The sequence below is a fragment of the Cebus imitator genome, unplaced genomic scaffold (genome assembly GCF_001604975.1).
Source record: "Cebus imitator isolate Cc_AM_T3 unplaced genomic scaffold, Cebus_imitator-1.0 Scaffold309, whole genome shotgun sequence".
Lineage (NCBI taxonomy): Eukaryota > Metazoa > Chordata > Mammalia > Primates > Cebidae > Cebus > Cebus imitator.
In genome coordinates, this window is record NW_016107624.1 from 2,079,742 (window position 1) to 2,099,209 (window position 19,468).

The window sequence follows — 19,468 nt, forward strand, 5'->3', positions numbered from 1 at the left end:
TGCTTCTCTTCTGCAAAATGGACGATAGAACCCACCCTCCAGAGGTGTTGAGAGATGAGATGGGCTGGCATAAACAAGAGGCTGGCACCTTGGTTGGAACGTCATATGTACAAAAGAAATGATAGCTGTTATATGACTCCTTTGACATATATTTATTGAGTACCTACTCTGCAGCCAGGGATGTTGGGTCAACCCAAGCCCAGCCTCTTCCAGAAGATTTCTTGGCCTCTGTTGACTCATAACTTTCTTTCCTCAAAGAATTTTGGTCCTATCAAGATTAGATTTTTTAAATAATTCGATTAATAAATTAGGCATGCCTATTAGCAATCAGGTCCAGAGAGAAAGTCCTAACTTTTTTCTTGATGCAATTTGAATTCCCAAACAAAGAGTTGTTGTCAAAATCCATTTAAGTATTTAATTTCTCTTGTCACTGCACAATCCCCCAAGCAGACATCCAGACAATTTGCAGTGGTGTTTCTCACAGAAGTACTAAACGTTTAGTTATCAAGGTACATTTTTTAGATGATGCCTCCCTGATGGCTCTGGAGACTCTAGAGAGACTGTGTAAGTTCAAGTGCAAGGTTAAGGCAGGCAGCCGAGTGGCAAGAATTGCAGGGAGGATGAATCACGCAGGCCTGGGCTTCAGCTCTGACACTGCCACTTCCTGGCTGACTGACCTTGGGGAAGGTACTTAACCTCACTGAGCGTCAGTTTCCTCATTTGCAAAGCGGTGACGGCACCAAACCCACGGGGCTTTAGTGAGCACAAAGTGGAATACCAAATGTAAAGAACATAGGAGCATGCTGACGCATCACTGGTCCTTGATACCAGACGGCTTAAAAATCTCGGAGATTTGCAGATACACAGACGGGTCTAGAGGCTGCCGTCCCCCTCCCCCTCCCAGAGGGACAGCCCTAAGGAGCAGTGTGTTTTTGGCGACACAATGACTAGACCCACTGGGTCCCGACTCTTCACAGCAGCCTCTCCCAACACCCATTCAAATCAATTATTACCCCACTTGACCGACTCACCCGGTGGGAGCCAAAGGTTTCCATACCAACAGGAATATGGTGGGCATCCCAACCCCCAAGAAAGAAAACAAAAGCGACTCTTTTAGTTTCCCTACTAACAAGCATGGAGCTGAAGTCAGAGCTGTCTCTTTCTCAGTTGTCATGGCAACACCTACTGACCTACCCCGTCCTGCCAAACACACACGTCTCAGAGAGAGGGCAGGGGGAATGTGTGGGAGGTGGTGGTCGAGGGATGAGGGGTGGGAGAAACGCTCCACAGTGCTAGGGAGAGAAGTACAAGAACACCTGCTTTTCCAAAAAAAAAAAAAAAAAAAAACCCACTGGCAAATGTACATCTCTTGCCGGGGAATGGGGAAATTCCAGTTTTTACTGTGTCATTCCTTTGGCGATTATGTACAAATTTAGAGTCTATTCAAAATGCCAGTTCAAACCAGAAGAGGGAACAATTATTATTTCCTCAGCTATGACACAGAAACGGGGGCGCTTCACTTGCACCTCTCCTGCCCTGCTCAGCATTTGGGGGACTGGGGTTGATGCCACTGTCTGCTGCCTCTCGCACAATCGACAGGGTGATTTCCCCTTCCTGACCTAATGCAGCCTCAGCAGCAGCTTGGGAAGAACAAAGCAATGTGCCCACTCTGCAGGCAGGAAAACTGAGTGCTGTGACCACGAACTCATGAGTACCCACTTCTGTTTTCTGTTTCCTAGTTTGCTCTCTGCCCCCAGAAATCTCCACCCAGGACAACACTTGAATTTGCCCAAATGGGATTCATTATTTCCCACACTCTCAGTCTGCATGTAGCTTTGAAGAGTCATTTTTCTGGCAGTCCAACACCTGCCAGAAAAATCCACCCAGATAACCCACTTGCACCTCAGTAATCCAATGCTCCAGGTTGAACATAATACGTCCCCCAGAACCTGCTTCTTGCTATTTCCATGTTGTTACCGGCAACTTCATCTCCCCCAGTGAGCCAAGCTCCAAACCCTGAAGTGAGCTTTGCATTCTCCCTCTTCCTCAGCCTGGTTTCTGGGGACTTGTACAGAAGTCTTTCACTGTCCCTTTTCCATTTGGAGGCTCTGATTCAAATATTCTAGGGCGTTCTAGCAGGTGGAAAGCAGTGAGCAGTGGCTAACCACAAAGGCTGTGGGGTCAGGATGCCGGGGCCCTCACTGCTTGTACACCTGTGTGCTAAGCACATCCTCTCACTTGATTCTCACCACAACACTTTGAGGTTAGGGTTCTTCTTCATATGATTCCCAGTTTCCACAAGAGACTGTTTCCCTATGAGACACGGAAAACTGATGTAGTTTTCCCAAGGTCATCCAGCTTGGAAGTGGCAAAGCCAGCTTATGAATCTGGATTGGCTTGACTCAAAACTCTCACCCTGAACCAATATGCATAGCTCCTTCGCACCCAGCCACAAATTTTTCTTTCTTTCTTTTCTTTCCTTTTCTTTCTTTGAGACAGGGTCTCACCCTGTTGCATGTGCTGGAGTGCAATGGTGTGATCATGGCTCATGGCAGCCTCAAAATCCTGGCCTCAAGCAATCCTCTTGCCTCAGCCTCCCAAGTAGCTGGGACTACAGGTGCGCGTGCACTCCTGGCTAGTTTTGGTATCTTTAGTAGAGACAGAGTTTCTCTATGTTGCCCAGGCTGGTTTCTAACTCCGAGGCTTAAGCAAACCTTCTGCCTTGGACTCCCAAAGTGCTGGGATTATAGGCATGAGCCACCGTGCCCAGCCTGTAACTTTCTTAAGAACAAGGCTCATCACTTCATGTTTCTATCTCAGCGCTGACACCAGGGCCTGCCTCGCAGTGCCGGATGAGTGCCACCTCATCAAAGCTCCACACACTGTCTCAGCTCGGAGCTGACTAGCCTGGGTTCCACTCCCTACTGAGACCCTTTCTCCATATGTGACTTTGGGGAAACCATTAGATAACAGCTGGAAGGCAGCAGTAGGCCGAACACTGTCCCCCAGAAGATATGAGCAAGTCCTAACCCCTGAAACCTGTGAATGTCATCTTGTTTTGGAAAAAAAAGAGTCTTTGCTGATATCATTAAGGATCTCAAGACCATTCTGGATTTAGAGAGGGAACTAAATCTAGGGACAGGTGTTCTTATAAGAGAGATGCAGAGGAGAGTTGATGCAGACACACACAGAGGAGAGGCCATGGGAAGCCAAGGCAGAGGCTGGAGTCACGCTACTATAGCCAAGAGCTACCAAATGCTGGAAGAGACAAAGAAGGATTCTCCTCTAGAGCTTTGGAGGGGGCATGGCCTTGCAGATGCCCTGGTCTCAGATTTCTGGCTTACAGCAATGTGAAAGAAGACATTTCTGTTGTTCTAAGTCTGGCAGTTTGAGCTAACTTGTTAGGCAGACCTAGGAAACTGATGTAAAAGCCCAGTGTCCTTATCTCTGACTGGGGTGCCCTTGGGGGTTACTGTGAGATAATGTAGCTGGAAGCAACTAGAAGAGTGCCTAGTGCACAGTAGGCCCTTCAATAGATGCTAGCTGAACAGCGCTAAAACATCCTGAGCACTAAAACAGCTTGGAAACTTCTTTCCCAAGGCACACCTGGCTGACTGCCTCTTTCTACATTCTCACGCTTGTAAAATGTTTAACTTCAGAACCCACGAGCAAGAAGGAAGAGCCACAGGGAGTATCTCCTCTGAGCCCAGCTGTGTGGAATGAGCAGGCAGCCAGCAGAGATGCTGGTGTCCTTGCGAAGCTGGTAAGTGCTGGCCCAACTCCAGCCCAAGAAGACGAGCCTGTCATGGTGGGTTTCACAAAACATCTGTTTCAGGAACAAGCCTGTTGTTTCAGGCAAGCTCTAGAGATAATAGTATGTTTTTCCTATACACAGCCATGACATGTTCACTGAAGCTGAATATCTCTAAATGTGACCAATTTCTTAAGTGGCAGAAGCCCATCAAACTCTTTGAGAACAAATATGGTATGCAGTCAGCCCAAGCAGCTTCCTTTGCTGCCGCTAAAGCAGCACTCACGCTGGCTTGGAGGGAGGCGGTCAGAGTGGGAGTGGGTAGCAGTGGCGATTTCTCTGATGTTGGTCCCTCTGAAGGCTATGCTTAAGTCTGCAAGGGAGTCAGGTCCCCAGGCTTCATGCATATGGATGGCAGTGGTGGCTGCATGATAACCTGCAATTTCTCTTCCCCACGTTAATCGACTTGGGTTGGCGACCGAGAATTTGACTAGACAACGCAATGGCAGTGCACATACCAATGATCCCAGGATCTCAGCACAGCTCTGCCGGCTTCAACTCAATTCTGGCCTGAGATAAGAAAGCACTAGCGTGGCGTCCCACGTGAGATGAGCCGACCGTGCCTTGGCATGAGATAGAGAGACAGCCAGAAGGCTGACCACAGCGAGGAGATCCGGGACACTTTCCCACAGGCGAGGGGAAACTTGGGCCCATGAAGCACATGCTGCAAGATCCCCCACGGAGAAATGCCTCCCCCACAGGAAGCACAGAAAGGCTGTACCCCGCCTTCCTCCCACGGGAGGAGTGGGATGTGAGCTCCTTCCCTCGGCACACAGATCAAGCCTGGAATACGTCTGGTGTCTGATGTGCTGCTTGGGAGTCAGGCCTGAACTGCTTGAGGGGCCCCAGGCAGCCCCAGCACCCAGTAGGGGTCTGGGGTGACTCAGCTTCCTGGCCCCGGGAGCCCAGTTAGCCCGAAGCTTCCCTGGCTATTGGAGCCTCCACTCTTAATCTCTCTTTTCACCCAGGTGGGCCACTGGCCTGCAGCCTTGGCTTAGGTCCCTTCTTCATTTCTTGGTCCTATCCCCCTCTCCTTTCTCACCAGACTGCTGCTGGGATCCCCGGATGCCACAGGGTCAAGCCCATCCTGGCTGACCAAGAAGGTTCCAAGGCCAAGTCTAGGTAGCTCAGAAGGCAGTGGCTCTGGTATGACCTCCTGCAATGATCCTGTGCCCTGCCAACTGCTCCCAGAGGGCACTGACCAAAGAGTCAACACATTTAGAGAGGAAATAACTTCAAGCCATAGAGACCAGCAAGTTCAATGTCCTCATTCTGCATGTAGACAAGTTCTGGAGATGGGAGGTGTGGCTTGTCCAAGGTTTCCTGGCACTTAGGTTTTAGGGCTCAGGAAGGAATCCAGGTTTCTGCACTCCTAGTGTACTTTGCTGTGACAATGTCCTTGGCTCTACTTTGAGCCAGTATCAGCTCTTTGCAGACAGGGGCTGTGTCTGACTCATTTCTGACTCTCCAGCAACAGCATGGGGCCAGGTCCGGAGCAGGAATCAGTCAATGTTACTTAGACTTGGCTGAATCAGTCCCCTTTGTAAAGCGAATAAATCAGACACAGACACATTACTGAAGCCAGCGCAAAGGTATGACTTCAGGATCTTCAAATACCTCAACTACGAGCAGGGAGGTGCTATTTCTACCTATAAAATGGCATGGAAGTAGAAAAAGATGTCATGTTACTATGTGACTTTTTCCTTGCATAACTGTGATCCTGTATCCACACAGCAATAGCCACTATGGTCTGGAGGCTGTGGCTGACACCCAGACACTGCACGGGGGGCCTGAGACACAGGTCCAATTGAGTCCTGCTCTCAACCCTGCCAGGCAGGAACTACCAGCCCAGAAGGCTCCTGATAATAGGTGGAAACTGAGGCTTAGGCCGGTTCAGTGCTTTGCCCAAGAGCACATAGCTCCCAAGTGCTAGAGCATGGACTTCAGTCCAGGTCCATGCTGTTTTACCTGAATTGGGCAGTTCTGTCATGAGGACAGTAATAACTAACACATTGTGAGTTTACTCCTCTGTAGCAGGCAGGTTAGGTGCATGGATTCATTTAATTCCCACAGCAACCCTATGAGGCATTACTACTTTACAAATGAGGAAAAATAGGCCCAGAGAAGTGAAGTAATTTTACCTAGTAATTCCAAGCCAGCCTAGAAGACAGGGAGTACTGAGAGACAGAGCAAGCTCAGAATAAGAGGCGGGGGTGCATAGGAGCTCTGGCTTTGGGCTGGATTTGCCAGCTGTGTGATTTGGGGCAAATTACTTGAAATACTTTTTTAATTTTTGGAAAATCGATATAACATACAATTTACCATTTTAACTATTCGAAGTGCATGATCCGCATCACACACATGCATTGTTGTGCAGCCGTCACCACGTTCCATCTCCAGAACTTTTCTCATCTTCCTCCACGAAACTCTGTCCTATCACACAATAACCCTCGACGACTCCACATCACCCCCAGCAACCACCACTCTACTTTCTGACTCTATGAATTTGACTACTCTAGATGCTTCCTAAAAGTGGAATCACGGCCAGGCGCAGCGGCTCACGCCTGTAACCCCAGCACTTTGAGAGGCCAAGGTGGGTGGATCACAAGGTCAGGAGTTCGAGACCAGCCTGGCCAAGATGGTGAAACCCCGTCTCTACTAAAAATACAAAAATTAGCCAGGCGTGAGGGCTCACACCTGTAATCTCAGCTAGGCAGGAGAATCACTTGAACCCGGGAGGCGGAGGTTGCAGTGAGCCAAGATCGTGCCACTGCACTCCAGCCTGGGCAACAGAGCAAGACTCTGTATTAGGGAGGGGTTGGGAAGGGGGAATCATACAGTGTTTGTCCTTCTGTGTATCTAGCTTGTTTCACTTAGCATAATGTCTTAAGGGTTCATCCATGCTATAGCACATGTCAGAATACCCTTCCTTTTAAAGGCTGAATCTGTTATTCATTCTTCATTGATGGACATTGTGAATAATGCTGCGATAAGCAAGGTGTACACGGGCAAGTTACTTTTAAGTCAGTCGTTTTTCTACCCCAATCCTGAGCCTCCAGCTTTGTTCCTGACTCAGAGGAGGGATTCCCCAACCACCCGGTGTCTGGGCCAGACACCAGAGAGAAGAGATTAATTCTCCCTCTCCTCTCACAAGCACCAAGCCAGCCAAGTCCCAGCCCTCCCGCCACTGCAGTTCACACGCATCTCTGCCATCGCTTGTCAGCTCATCATGGGTCACCCGAACTTCAACAGCCTCTCCATCAGTTTCCTGGCTCATAGTCTCCACTTCCAATGCCTCCTCAATGTCATAGCCAAAACCCCAACCCTGTCCCTGGCTCACTCCCACATTTCCTTCAAGTGCATGTCCAAGTGTGCGCATCTAAGGCAGGCTGCCCCAATCACTCCGCTTCCAAACACAGCCCACGCCCTTCCCGGTCCTCCAGATCCCTCCCTGCTTCATTTTCTCCATAGGGCTCATCACCGCTCATCACAGTATAGATTTTACTCATTTATTTTCCATCTTCTGTCCTCTCATCCTCCACTGTCCATAAATGATGGCAGTTCACAAAGGCGGGGATTGTTGACAGTTCTGTGCACTGCTGACTCCTCTATCCTGGTGCAGAGTAAGTGCTCAATAAACACTGGCTGGGTGCATGAATGTATGAATGACTGGCTCCTCTTTACCTGCAGGGTGAAGTCTAAAGTCTCCAACCTGGACAAGCCTTTCCGTTCTTTCACTTTGGGTCCCTCTCTGGCCCCATCTCAGACCACAGTTCTATTTAAGCTCCAGCCACGCTGCCCTGCCCCCCAAGTCCTCCTGCTGTCTGATAGACAAAGACCCTAAGCCTTTGCAGCAACCTGGTCTGTGCCTGGACCGTCATTCCTTCCACTTTGCCCCAACCTTCTGCTGGCTTATGGGATTCCCTCCACTAGGTTCCCATGACACCCTGGTTTTTGTTTTGTTTTGTTTTGTTTTTGAGATGGAGTCTCGTTCTGTCACCCAGGCTGGAATGTAATGGTGTGATCTTGGCTCACTGCAACCTTTGCCTCCAGGGTTCAAGCGATTCTCCTGCCTCAGTCTCCTGAGTAGCTGGGCTTACAGGTGCATGCCACCATTCCTGGCTAATTTTTGTATTTTTAGTAGAGACGGGGTTTCACCATGTTGACCAGGCTGGTCTTGAACTCTTGACCTCGTGATCCGTCCCCCTCGGCCTCCCAAAATGCTGGGATTACAGGCGTGAGCCACCGCGCCCGGCTGACACCCTGTTTTTACCACTTGTGAAGCCCTTTTCACACTGTATTACAATCATCCTTGAACTCATCTCTAGCTGTTCTGAACTGCCAGCTCCACCCAGGCAGGAAAACCTTGCTCACACTGGGATTCTCAGTGCCGTGCTCGGAGCACATCGTAGACGCACGGAAAGTATCTAATGAAAGACATCATCAGTCTCCACTGCTTCCACCTGCAACAGTGGCAATGCCACTCCTGCAGGGCTGCCCAAGGATCAGAGATCATACACAATATGTGCAACATCTGCCACCGTGCCTGGCACAGAGCAGGCGTTTAACACTCACAGTTCAGTGCTACCCTCTGATGCAACAGAGGGATCACAATGGTTTAGGAAGATCTGCGTTTGTAGAAGCCACCAGCTGAAGTCCTTCCATAATTTGTCATCTCTGGGGCCAAGTCGGTAAATGTCAGCCCCAGAAAGAATTCCTGTCCTTCCTGTTTTATCTATCACATTTTGGCAGCGTGCCCGCTGAGCACAGAAAACATCCAAGTTCATGTTATTCTCAGAACTGACTGTATCTATGATCATGTCACAGAACTGAGAACTTCCAGGGATTTCAAGGACCAACTGTGTTGATCCCTCATTTTACACCTGAGGATACAGGCTCAGAGACGTTGTCTAACTTGCTCATAGTCACTCAGCCAGCTAGGAATTTCACATTGTTTCCTTTACACACATTATCTCTGGTTGAACCTGTCGGACCCTAAAGGATTTGAGAGTTTATCCTAAAATTCTCACCTGGGTTAAATCCTAACTAAATATATGTATATATACAAACATACATAGTGATGATAATATCTATCTATTCATCCATCTATCTATTATGAAAGTTAAAAATGTTTCCTTCTACCTTCATATATTTATAAAATACATATAATATATAAATTAATTATATTAATTATACTAATTAATAATATTAATATATAATATATAAATTATATGTATTTTATATAATTTATAAATTAATTATATTAATTATACTAATTAATAATATTAATATATAATATATAAATTATATGTATTTTATATAATTTATAAATTAATTATATTAATAATTATACTAATTAATATATTAATTAATATATAATATGTAAATTATATATTATATGTATTTTATAATGTTCTAGCATAATCTTCCAATCAGCAGCATGAAGTTCATTTTAGACTCTGGAAACTGTATTAGTCAATTTTCACGCTTCTGATAAAGACATACTCAAGACTGGGAGGAAAAATAGGTTTAACGGACTCACAGTTCCACATGGCTGGGGACGGCTCGTAATCATGCAGAAGGCAAAAAGCGCTTCTTACATGGCAGCAGCAGGAGAGAATGAGAGCCGAGTGAAAGGGGTTTCTCCCTTATAAAACCATCAGATTTCATGAGACTTATTTACTACCACAAGAACGGTGTGGGGGACTCCCATGATTCAATTCCAAACGCCTCCATGATTCAATTACCTCCCACCAGGTCCCTCCCACAACACGTGAGAACTTATGGAAGCTACAATTCAAGATGAAATTTGGGAAGGGACACAGAGCCAAACCACATCAAGAACCTTCTCTGCAACCCAAACAGAAGAAATCTTACTCCTACCGTCCCTCTGAACGAATGACGTGCCATACACAGAGGGATGGCAATGTCACCCCAATTCTCCATGGAAGAGAAGTTCCTCCCTGGAAAATATCTCTGCCTGACTGGAAGTGGGGTCCCCTTCGTCGTGGCCACCGGGAGTTCTGTTGTTGGACTGCTCTGAGTGGGGAGGGAGGCTGCTGTGGGAGCAGTGTCAGGTCTGGCACTCAGCAGAGTGGCAGAAGGAACAGGAAGGCAGTGAGGGGTGGTCTCAGCTGGAAGTGAACCCAGAACTCCCCCCTCACTGGAGAGGGAGTTCTGAGTCATCAGCCACCACCTACAGACTAATTCACAACCTCTGGTCCCAGAGGAAATCATTAGTTCTAATTATTATTATTAGGCATTATAACTAATTAGTAAAAATAGCTACCATTTACCGAGTGCCAACTTACGCCTGAAGGTTAATGCATATCATTTCTTTTTTCCCATTTTATGTCTTAAAGTTTATTTTCTATTTTCCTAATTATAGTCAATATATGTTCATGGAAAAAATAGTTAAATATGCCAAAAAGCAGACAAAAGGGAAAAAAATCATAGTTTATTCCCCCACCTACCTATGATCATTGTTAACATGTTGGAGTTTTATTTCCAGAATTTCTTCTCTGTCTGTCTGTCTGTCTCTCTAGTCTTCTCCACGCATGCATATGTGTGTGGGGGGTGGGGGGCATGTGAGGTTTAACATACTTGTGACTACACTTTTACAAAAAATTACCTCTAACTTCTACAACAATCCTCTGAGTTGGGTACTATTGTCCCCATTTTACAGATGAGAAACCTGAGGTTCAGAGAAGATGAATAATTTGCCCAGTGTCCCACAGCAGGTCTCTGGCAGGACAGGGACTCATAGCAAGTCTTTCTGTTATCAAAACATGTCCTTTCCCCACTCTGCCATGTTCCTTCCCACTTAACAAGGAAGAACTAGGGGTCATTTAATTACCTCTACTTCTGCCATCCCATTCCTCTGCCTGTATCTGCTGGACCACACCCCACTGAGAGATGCAGGTAAGGGAGATGATCTCACCTACATCTACTCAATGGGTAGTACCCAAGAATGGAAAGCTTTGAGAGCTTAAGCTTAGATGCAGACATTCTATCAGAAACTGGAGGGAATCTGTGTTTTCGGTGCATACAGATATCTGGAAAATGGAAATCAGAAAGCACAATGAACTATTTTTTGCAAGCTGTTTTGCATGAGAAAAATCTAACTATCATCTGTGGAGCAGCTGCAGGATGGCCTGCAAAGCTCTAAGGGGCTGGGCCACCACGAACCACACCTGTGGAGGGGAAGCAATGAGCACGTGGAGTCCACATTTCACCAAATGTAGTACCCTGAGCAAAGCCAAGGGTACTACATGTCTTCATGTTGGCACCAAGCAGATAAATATGTGACATCTCTCTCCTATATGCCAAGCACTGGGCACAGGGGCTATAAAATAAATAAGACAGTGTCCCTGCCTGCAAGGAGCTTACAGCCTGGTGCAGGAGACCCCTAAAAGAAGAAACATATACAAGGATGTAGGAAGTGCTGAGAGGGAGACAAAGAAACCTTTTTGGAGAAATAGGAATGCTTTTACACTGTTGGTGGGAGTGTAAATTAGTTCAACCATTGTGGAAGACAGTGTGGTGATTCCTCAAGGATCTAGAACCAGAAATACCATTTGACCCAGCAATCCCATTACTGGGTATATACCAAAAGGATTATAAATCATTGTACTATAAAGACACATGCACATGTATGTTTACTGCAGCACTATTCACAATAGCAAAGACTTGGAACCGACCCAAATGCCCATCAATGATAGACTGGATAAAGAAAATGTGGCACATATACACCATGGAATATTATGCAGCCATAAAAAAGAACAAGTTCATATTCTTTGCCGGGACATGGATGAAGATGGAAACCATCATTCTCAGCAAACTAACACAGGAAAAGAAAACCAAACACCATATGATCTCACTCATAAGTAGGAGTTGAACAATGAGAACACATGGACACAGGGAGGGGAACGCCCCACACTGGAGCCTATAGGGCGGTGGGGAATAGGGGAAGGATAGCATTAGGAGAAATACCTAATGTTGATGATGGGTTGATGGGTGCAGCAAACCACCACGGCACATGTATGCCTATGTAACAACCTGCACATTCTGCACATGTATCCCAGAACTTAAAGTATAATAATAATAATAAGGTTAAAAAATGGGACCATGAAGGTCCAATTCCTAAAAACATTAAGATGGGAGAATTCATGGTTGAGAAGAAAAGTCAGCGGGGTTCGGGGGCGGTGGGACCAACAACAGGAACAAGCTGATTAAAGCCTATGCTCATTTAAATGAAACTATAAAGGCAGGACTAAATAAAGATATATCTTTATCTTACACATCTTAAATTTAGTAACAATGAGTTGCCACACTTCACTCCCTAGGGAGTTTTCAGGATCTTTCTCTCTTTCATCTTGAACAAGATATCTGGAACATTTTGCTTTGCCGAAGATAATGTTCACAATGAACGGTGTCTGTGTGAGCTTCTGTTTGTGTGTGTTTGTGTGGCTGTGTTTGTGTGAGTGTGTGTGCATATGTGTGTTTGTGTGACTGTGTGCATGAGTGTATGTGGTGTGTGTTTGTGTGTGTGTGCATGCATTTGTGTGGTCGTGTCTGTGTGGTTGTGTGTATGTGTGTTAGCGTGTGTGTTTGTGTGGTTGTGTGTGGTTTTTGTGTGTTTGTATGACTGTGTGACTGTGTGTGCCTGAGTGTCTATATGAATGTGTGGTTGTGTCTGAGTGTGTGTTGTGTGTGTGGTTTTGTGTGTTTGTATGACTGTGTGACTGTGTGTGTGGTTGTGTCTGTGTGAATGTTTGGTTGTGTGTTTATGAGTGTGTTTGTGTGTATGTGTGCTTGTGTGTGTTTGTGCCTGTGAATGTGTGGTGGTGTGGGTGTGTGACTGTGTGTGATTGTATCTGTGTGTATCTGTTTGTGTAGTTGCGTTTATGTGTGTGTCTGTGTGGATGTGTGGGTGTGTGTTTGTCAGTGTGTCTGTGTGTGTGTGGATGTGTGGGTGTATTTCTTGTGTTTGTGAGTGTGTGTCTGTGTGGATGTGTGGATGAGTGTGTATGTGTGGGTGTGTTTTGTATGTGGTTGTGTAGGTTTGTGTGACTGTGTGATTGTATCTCTGTGTGTCTGTATAATTGTGTGTGTTTGACTGTGTCTGCGTGTGTCTCTGTGAGTGTGTGTGGATGTTTGGGTGTGTTTTCTGTGTTTGTGAGCGTATGTCTGTGTATGTGTGGGTGTGTTTTATGTGTCTGTGAGTGTGTGTGGATGTGTGCATTTGTGTGTTGATATGTGGGTGTCTTTTGGGTGTTTGTGTGTGTATGTGTGGGTGTTTTGCGTGTTTGGGAGTGTGTCTGTGTGTGTATGTGTGTGTGTGTCTGTGAATGTGTGGTTGTGTGGGTTTGTGTGACCGTGTGTCATTGTATCTATGTGTGTCCATTTGTGTGGCTGAGTGTGTTTGTGAGTGTTTGTGCTCCACCATCTACAGGTTCTGTTATCTCTAACTGAATAGCCAGGAGTTGATGAATTCTGCCTCTGGCTCCCACCCAAGACACGGAATGCTGGGAATGCTTCCACCTTGGTCCAGTGCAGCAGATATCAGGAAAGAATAGACACATTTCTTATGGCACCTCCTGCGGGCTCCCCTTACAAGGGCTAGGTGGCTTTAGCTTAGAGTTCCCAACTGTCAGCCAGGAACCTGCCCCTCAGCCCCCGGAGGTCAATCCCACAGCCCCGCCCGCTGCCTTCAGCTCTCCTGGCTCACACACAGTCTTGGTGCCCAACCTCTTCCGTGTCACTTTTTCTGCTACTCTTCCCTCTTGTGCCTCAACTCCCAGGCCCTCTTTCTCCTGGGAGCTGGGGCATGAGTCGGAAATCACACTTCTCCCAGGTTGGGACAAGAGTCAGGACTCACTTCGGGGTCCGAGGTTGCACGGATGAGCATGCAGGAGGCCATCTGCAGGTGCCTGAGCTTCAGTGCGGGGTCCTGGGGGGCAGCAGGAACGACTATGCAGACCCCATCCCTGAGGCAGGAGGAAGCATCACCTCCATCCATGGCAAGAGGAACAGGCGTTCCAGCCGGAATCATTTTGGAAACAATGCTCTGGCAGCCTGTGAACGGGGCTGTTTGTGGGTGTCACAGCCATCCCACGCCGCAAGGAAAATGAGTGCAGGGATCCGAGGCACAAACCAGCTGCGCATGACAGATCGCAGCCTCGAGTCAGCTGTAGGTCCTTTCCTTATGACCACTTCCCAACTGGCTCTGCAAAGTCAATGTCAACCAATCACCTATCCCACAAATTTGATCCAGGCCACATTAATTTGCATTTGACCTCACAGTCTAGCAGTGAATAGACCTATGAAGGAAACCCAAATGACTAAGAATGTCAGCCAGCCATGCACACAGAGGAAAAGATCAAAAGGGGGGCCTTTGTGAGGAAAGGCATGGCTCACCCCTACACAGAGGCTATGTGCTTGCAGTTTTTTTTCCAGTTATGAAAGATAAAACCATACTGGTTTTCCGCAGCTGATATCCACTGGGTGCTTTTAAACCTCATAACAAGTCTGTGAGGCAGGAAACTGAGGCCCAGAGAGGTAAAGCAGCTCCCTCAAGATCACACAGCTAGCACGTGGTAGAACTGAGGTTCAAATCCGGCCAGCCTGAGCCACTCTTCACTGCTGCCGCTTCCTGGGGCTGCGGTCATTCAGGCCCAGTCTTCAGCTCATTTTTCTCTCTCTTCTCTCCGGGCTCTCAGCATCATCAGTGCTCCGGCCATCACCTCTGCGATGACTCCAGGTTGATCTTTCGAATTTTCCCTTCTCACCAGGCTTCCAGCCCACTCTGCAAGTCCCTGCGGAATGTTGCCTCTTGGCTACCCCTGCATCCCACAAGTCCACCTTCCTAGGCGTTTCCCTTCAGATACACACACACACACACACACACACACACACACACACACACAGAGTCTCCAGCTGCCCCCGGGAAGGTGGTCTCTCATCAGGGAAGCTTTCTCTGCCTGTGTCTCCACTCTGATCCATCCGTGGGTAATGTTTCCCCTCGGTCCTGACTATACCAGGCACAGCCCCTGCTGCTGTGTTTTCCCTCATTTCACTGCATTTCTCCCCATCAAATGGATGTTTTTCCTCCTTCTCTCTTCTCTTTTCTCCTCTTCCTTCCTTCCCTCTCTTCCTTCCTTCCCTCCCCATCTCTCTCCCTCTCTCTTTTTCTTTCTTTCTCCTTCCTTCTTTCCTTCCTTCCCTTCCTCCCTTCCCTTTTCTATCTTTCTTTCTTCTTTCTTTTTCTTTCTTTCTTCCTTCCTTTCTTGACAGAGCCTTGCTCTGTTGCCCAAGTTGGAGTGCAGTGGCATGATCTCAGCTCACTGCAATCTCTGCCTCCCAGGTTCAAGCAATTCTTGTGCCTCAGCCTGGTCCTTTCGCTGGGTGCCCTTCTTTTTCTGGCCTCTGATAGCTCAGGAGACCTGGCGATCTCGGCATTGCACAGGGGCCGTCTCCTGCTCCATCAGCCCCTGTCCTCATCAGACCTCAGCCCCTGTCAGGGGCCATGCCGTGTCAACGAGCTGCTGACATCGCCTCCTCCCTGGGCTCCTCTGCTCCAGCTCTGCTGGCCACCTTGCAGCACCTTGAACTTGCCAGCACAATTCTGTCTCAAGGCCTCTACACTTGCTGACTGCCCTGCCTAGAGACCTCTTCCTCCCTCAGCTTGCTCCCTCTACCCTCTGCATTTTTACTCAACACTGCCTTCTCAATAAGCCCCGCCCTAAACGCTCTCTATGCACTTCGCTGCTTTATTTTGACTCTCATAATACTTATCACCTCTTAATTCACTGTGTGTGTATGTATGTGTATACACATACATTATACATACATTATATATATACACATATCTATAGATATATTTAGAGACAGAGTCTCACTCCATCGCCCAGGCTGCAGTGGCATGATTACAACTCACTGCAGCCTTGAACTCCTGGGCTCAAAAGATCCTCCTGCCTCAGCTCCCAAGTGGTTGGGAGTACAGGAGCACCACCATGCCCAGCTAATTTATTTTTATTTTTTGTAGAGACGAGGTCTTGCTATGTTGCCCAGGCTGGTCTTGAACTCCTGGCCTCAACCAATCCTCCTGCCTCGGTCTCCCAAAGTGATGAGATTACAGGCATGAGACAGCTTGCCAGGCCCACCCTATATTTTAATTAATTTTTTTCCCTCCATTTTCTCCCTCCGTCTATCCCACCACCACTAGAATGTAAGCTCCATGAGATTAGAGTTTTTGTCTGTTTCATTCTCTGCTACATTCCCAGTGACTAAACACACGGCCAAGTGCATATTACATGCTTAGTAAACACATGTGGAATGAATACATTTAAAAATTACCCTTCTAAATGCCTCTTAGGGGTTTTATGTTGTATCTTATTTAACTCTGTCAATAACCCTATGCAATAGACACTATTTCCCCCGCTTTATAGAGGAAGAAACAGTAGCCAATGAGTGACGTGAATGGCTTAAAAAGTACATCTGCCTAGTAAGTGGGATTTTAAACCAGGACGGCCTCTCTCGTGCCTGTGTTTATTACACTCTCCACATCCACAAGGGTGTCTCCTAATAGTCCCAATAGCCTCTGGACCGAAATTTAGCATTTAACTACAGCATCTTGCCTTTAGCGAGGGTCTGTTGCTCCTAGTTCTCAAGGGTCTTTATTTTGCCCCTTGTCTCGAAAGGTTCATAGAGTATATAATTCTAAGTTTTGGTATTTTCTCTGAGCACTTGAACAGATTTCCCTGACTTCTGAATTGTATCGTCGCTGTTGCAAAGTCAGCGGTCAGTCTAATTACCACCGTGTTTTAGCATATAATCTGCCTTCTAGCTCTGGTAGCTTTTACGATCTTTTCTTTGTCTTTGTTATTTGGCAGTTTCACAATATGTCTACCCATGGATTTCTTTTTATTTTGCTTGAAATTCGGTGGGCTTCCTGAATCTGATCAAATGAAAGAATAGGAATCTTTCATTTCTATTCTCATCGGAAAATACTCAGCCCTAACTTCTTTGAATATCAACTCCCTGCATTCTTTCTATTATCTCCTTCTGGAATTCCTATTGAATGTGTGACCTTCTTATTCTAGCCTCCATACTTAATATTCTTCCACTGTGTTGTCCATATCATTATTTATTTGTGCTAAATTCTGGCTAATTTCTTCAAATGTATCTTTCAGTTGTCTATCAGGTCTCTAATTTCTTTTCAGGTGAGTCTAATCTGCCATTAAACCCACTGAGTTCCTATTTTAGTTTTCTTTATTTATTTTTGAAATAGGGTCTCACTCTGTTGCCCAGACTGGAGTGCAGTGGTATTATCATGGCTTACTGCAGCCTCAACCTCCTGGACTCAAGTGATCCTCCCGTCTCAGCCTCCTGAGTAGCTGTGACTACAGGTGTGTAGAGATGGAGTCTCACTATGTTGCCCAGGCTTGTCTTGAACTCCTGGGCTCAAGAGATCCTCCTGCCTCAGCCTCCCAAAATGCTGGGATTACAGGAGTGAGCCACCACACCCTGCCTCATATTTCACCTTCTTTGTGGCTATTGTAAATGGGATTCTGCTCTTGATTTGATTCTCAGCCAGGACATTATTGGTGTATAGAAATGCTACTATTTTTGTACACTGATTTAGTATCCTGAAACTTTACTAAAATTGTTTATCAGTTCTCAGTAGCCTTTTAGCAGAATCTTTCGGGTTTTCTAGTTAGAGAATCACATCATCACTGGAGAGAAATAGTTTGACTTCTTCTTTGTCTATTTGGATGCGTTTTACTCTTTTCTCTTGCCTGATTGCTCTGGCTAAGACTTCCCTTTGGATCTTCATTGGTAGGAATTCTTAGAGTCCCAGGCTTAAAGTTTATTTTATCAGAGAAGAACTGTGTTTGCTTCTGTCATGTACCTGGGAACACCAACAACTTAGAACAGCTTTAAACTAAACTGTAAGTATTCTGTTTTTCAAGTCACATAGATCATGTGAACTCCAGCTCCAAACTCTTGTGAGATTGGGCTATGACTCTTAAAGAAGACACTGTCTTCCCCTCCCCACAGAGCCAAGGCCAACACTGGCAAGTATCCCTACATTGCCCTGTGGGATGGGTTTTTCCTGGTTCACTTGCTGAGAATGTGATCTTTCAGTGCTCCTGGTTTTATGTGGGAGTTTCCAATCTAATTTCCCTCATTGTTCGGTCTCTAGGCTTTGTCTCTTGTCTCCATGTGGGCCCAGACTCTAGGCCACAAGGGATTGTCAGATACTTGCATGGAAAGCCTAGTTGCACCTGCTCACCCCCTCTGAAACTGTGGTTTCTCATTGCTTCTGGTTTCTGATGATTTTTCTTACTTTCCTGTCAGCACACTCATACATTTAATTTTTTTTAAGCCAGCATGTACTGGGGGAGTTTCTTCAGATATCTAGTTTGTAATATTGTTAGACACAGATCTATTGTGTGATTATGCAAAAATTACTTTCGTTGCTTTTTTCTCTTTATAAAAATAATATATATCCTCTATAAAGAAAAAATAAAACCACGGACCATCAAGATGAAAATAAAAACCATTTCTCATCCTACAGCCGAGAACAACCAGCGAACATTTTGGTGCCTATCCTTCCTTATCTGTATAAAATGGGTCCTCTGTATTTGTTATTTTGAAAGCTTTTTCCTCCACTCAAGCTATGATGAACATATTTCCCTGGACTTCACTATTCTTTAAAAACATCCTTTAAAAACATCCACCACCGGAGTGCACAGGTGTGCCATGATGGAGGCGGTTTTGGATAAAAGTCTGCCCGACTCCTGAGTTCTTCCTTTTTCCATTGTTCTGTGCGAGGCATTTCCCTCTAAGCATTAGCTAAACCACAGTAGTTAGGAACCTTGGAGAGAAAGATGTTTCTCACAGTCTGTTTCAATTCCCTATGTCCCACTCGAGGCTTAGTGTGTCTTTAATTGTGTGCAGCTGGATTTATGCTTGATCTGTTTAGCCTGGAGTTTCTACTGAGGTTTTTTTTTTTTTTTAAGGTCCTTAATGGGATGTTGATGGGTTTATCTCAGTCTCCTTTTCCGTGCCTGTACTGTGAGTCTGAGTAAGTCATCAGCAAGCCCTCCATTTGTGCGTTTTTAGTGAAGTCCGGATGCTTCTTTTGTGACACAGATGGGAGTTGAACGGCAGACTCAGGGCCACAGGAATGTTGAGTGGCCACAGGAATGGTCAGCCATGCCATTTTCTCTGGACTTCTAGTTCATCATTGTACCATGTGTTGGGAAATTCTAGAGCATATTCTGCCCTGACATTCAGCAAGCATTTTCTCTCTCTCACAGAGTCACAGGTTATCAGACAGGGGATGTCTGCAGGTTCTACACTATAGACTATACAGTCTACCCCCGGGACTCTTATCTAAAATGAGCCCAGCTGCTTGGGGGCCTTCCTATGACTACTGTAACCACATTTCCTTATCCAGAAGTTCAGACACATTGTCTGATGGCCTCGGTCCAAAGGTAATAATCACAATGGGCCAACTCTCAGAGGCCTGCAATGTACCTGAAACTGCACTGTATTTCACATTGATCCTCTAATCCTCATACCACCCCTGTGGTGCAACAGTCTCCCTATTTTGTAGACAGGAAAACTAAAGATGAAAGAGATGAGCTT

General features: G+C 46.2%; 1 protein-coding gene and 1 long non-coding RNA gene across 3 annotated transcripts in view; both read right to left on the reverse strand.

The window, feature by feature from the left end:
• TTLL11 (tubulin tyrosine ligase like 11) overlaps positions 1-19,468 on the reverse strand; it is a 274,229-nt gene that overhangs the window by 68,572 nt on the left and 186,189 nt on the right. The gene's annotated exons all lie outside the window — the stretch shown is intronic.
• Positions 1,385-19,468, reverse strand: part of LOC119467601 — a 78,809-nt gene continuing 60,725 nt past the window's right edge. Inside the window, exon 2 of the long non-coding RNA XR_005196146.1 lies at positions 1,385-2,313. This is a non-coding gene — a long non-coding RNA (uncharacterized LOC119467601). The remainder of the gene's footprint in view (positions 2,314-19,468) is intronic.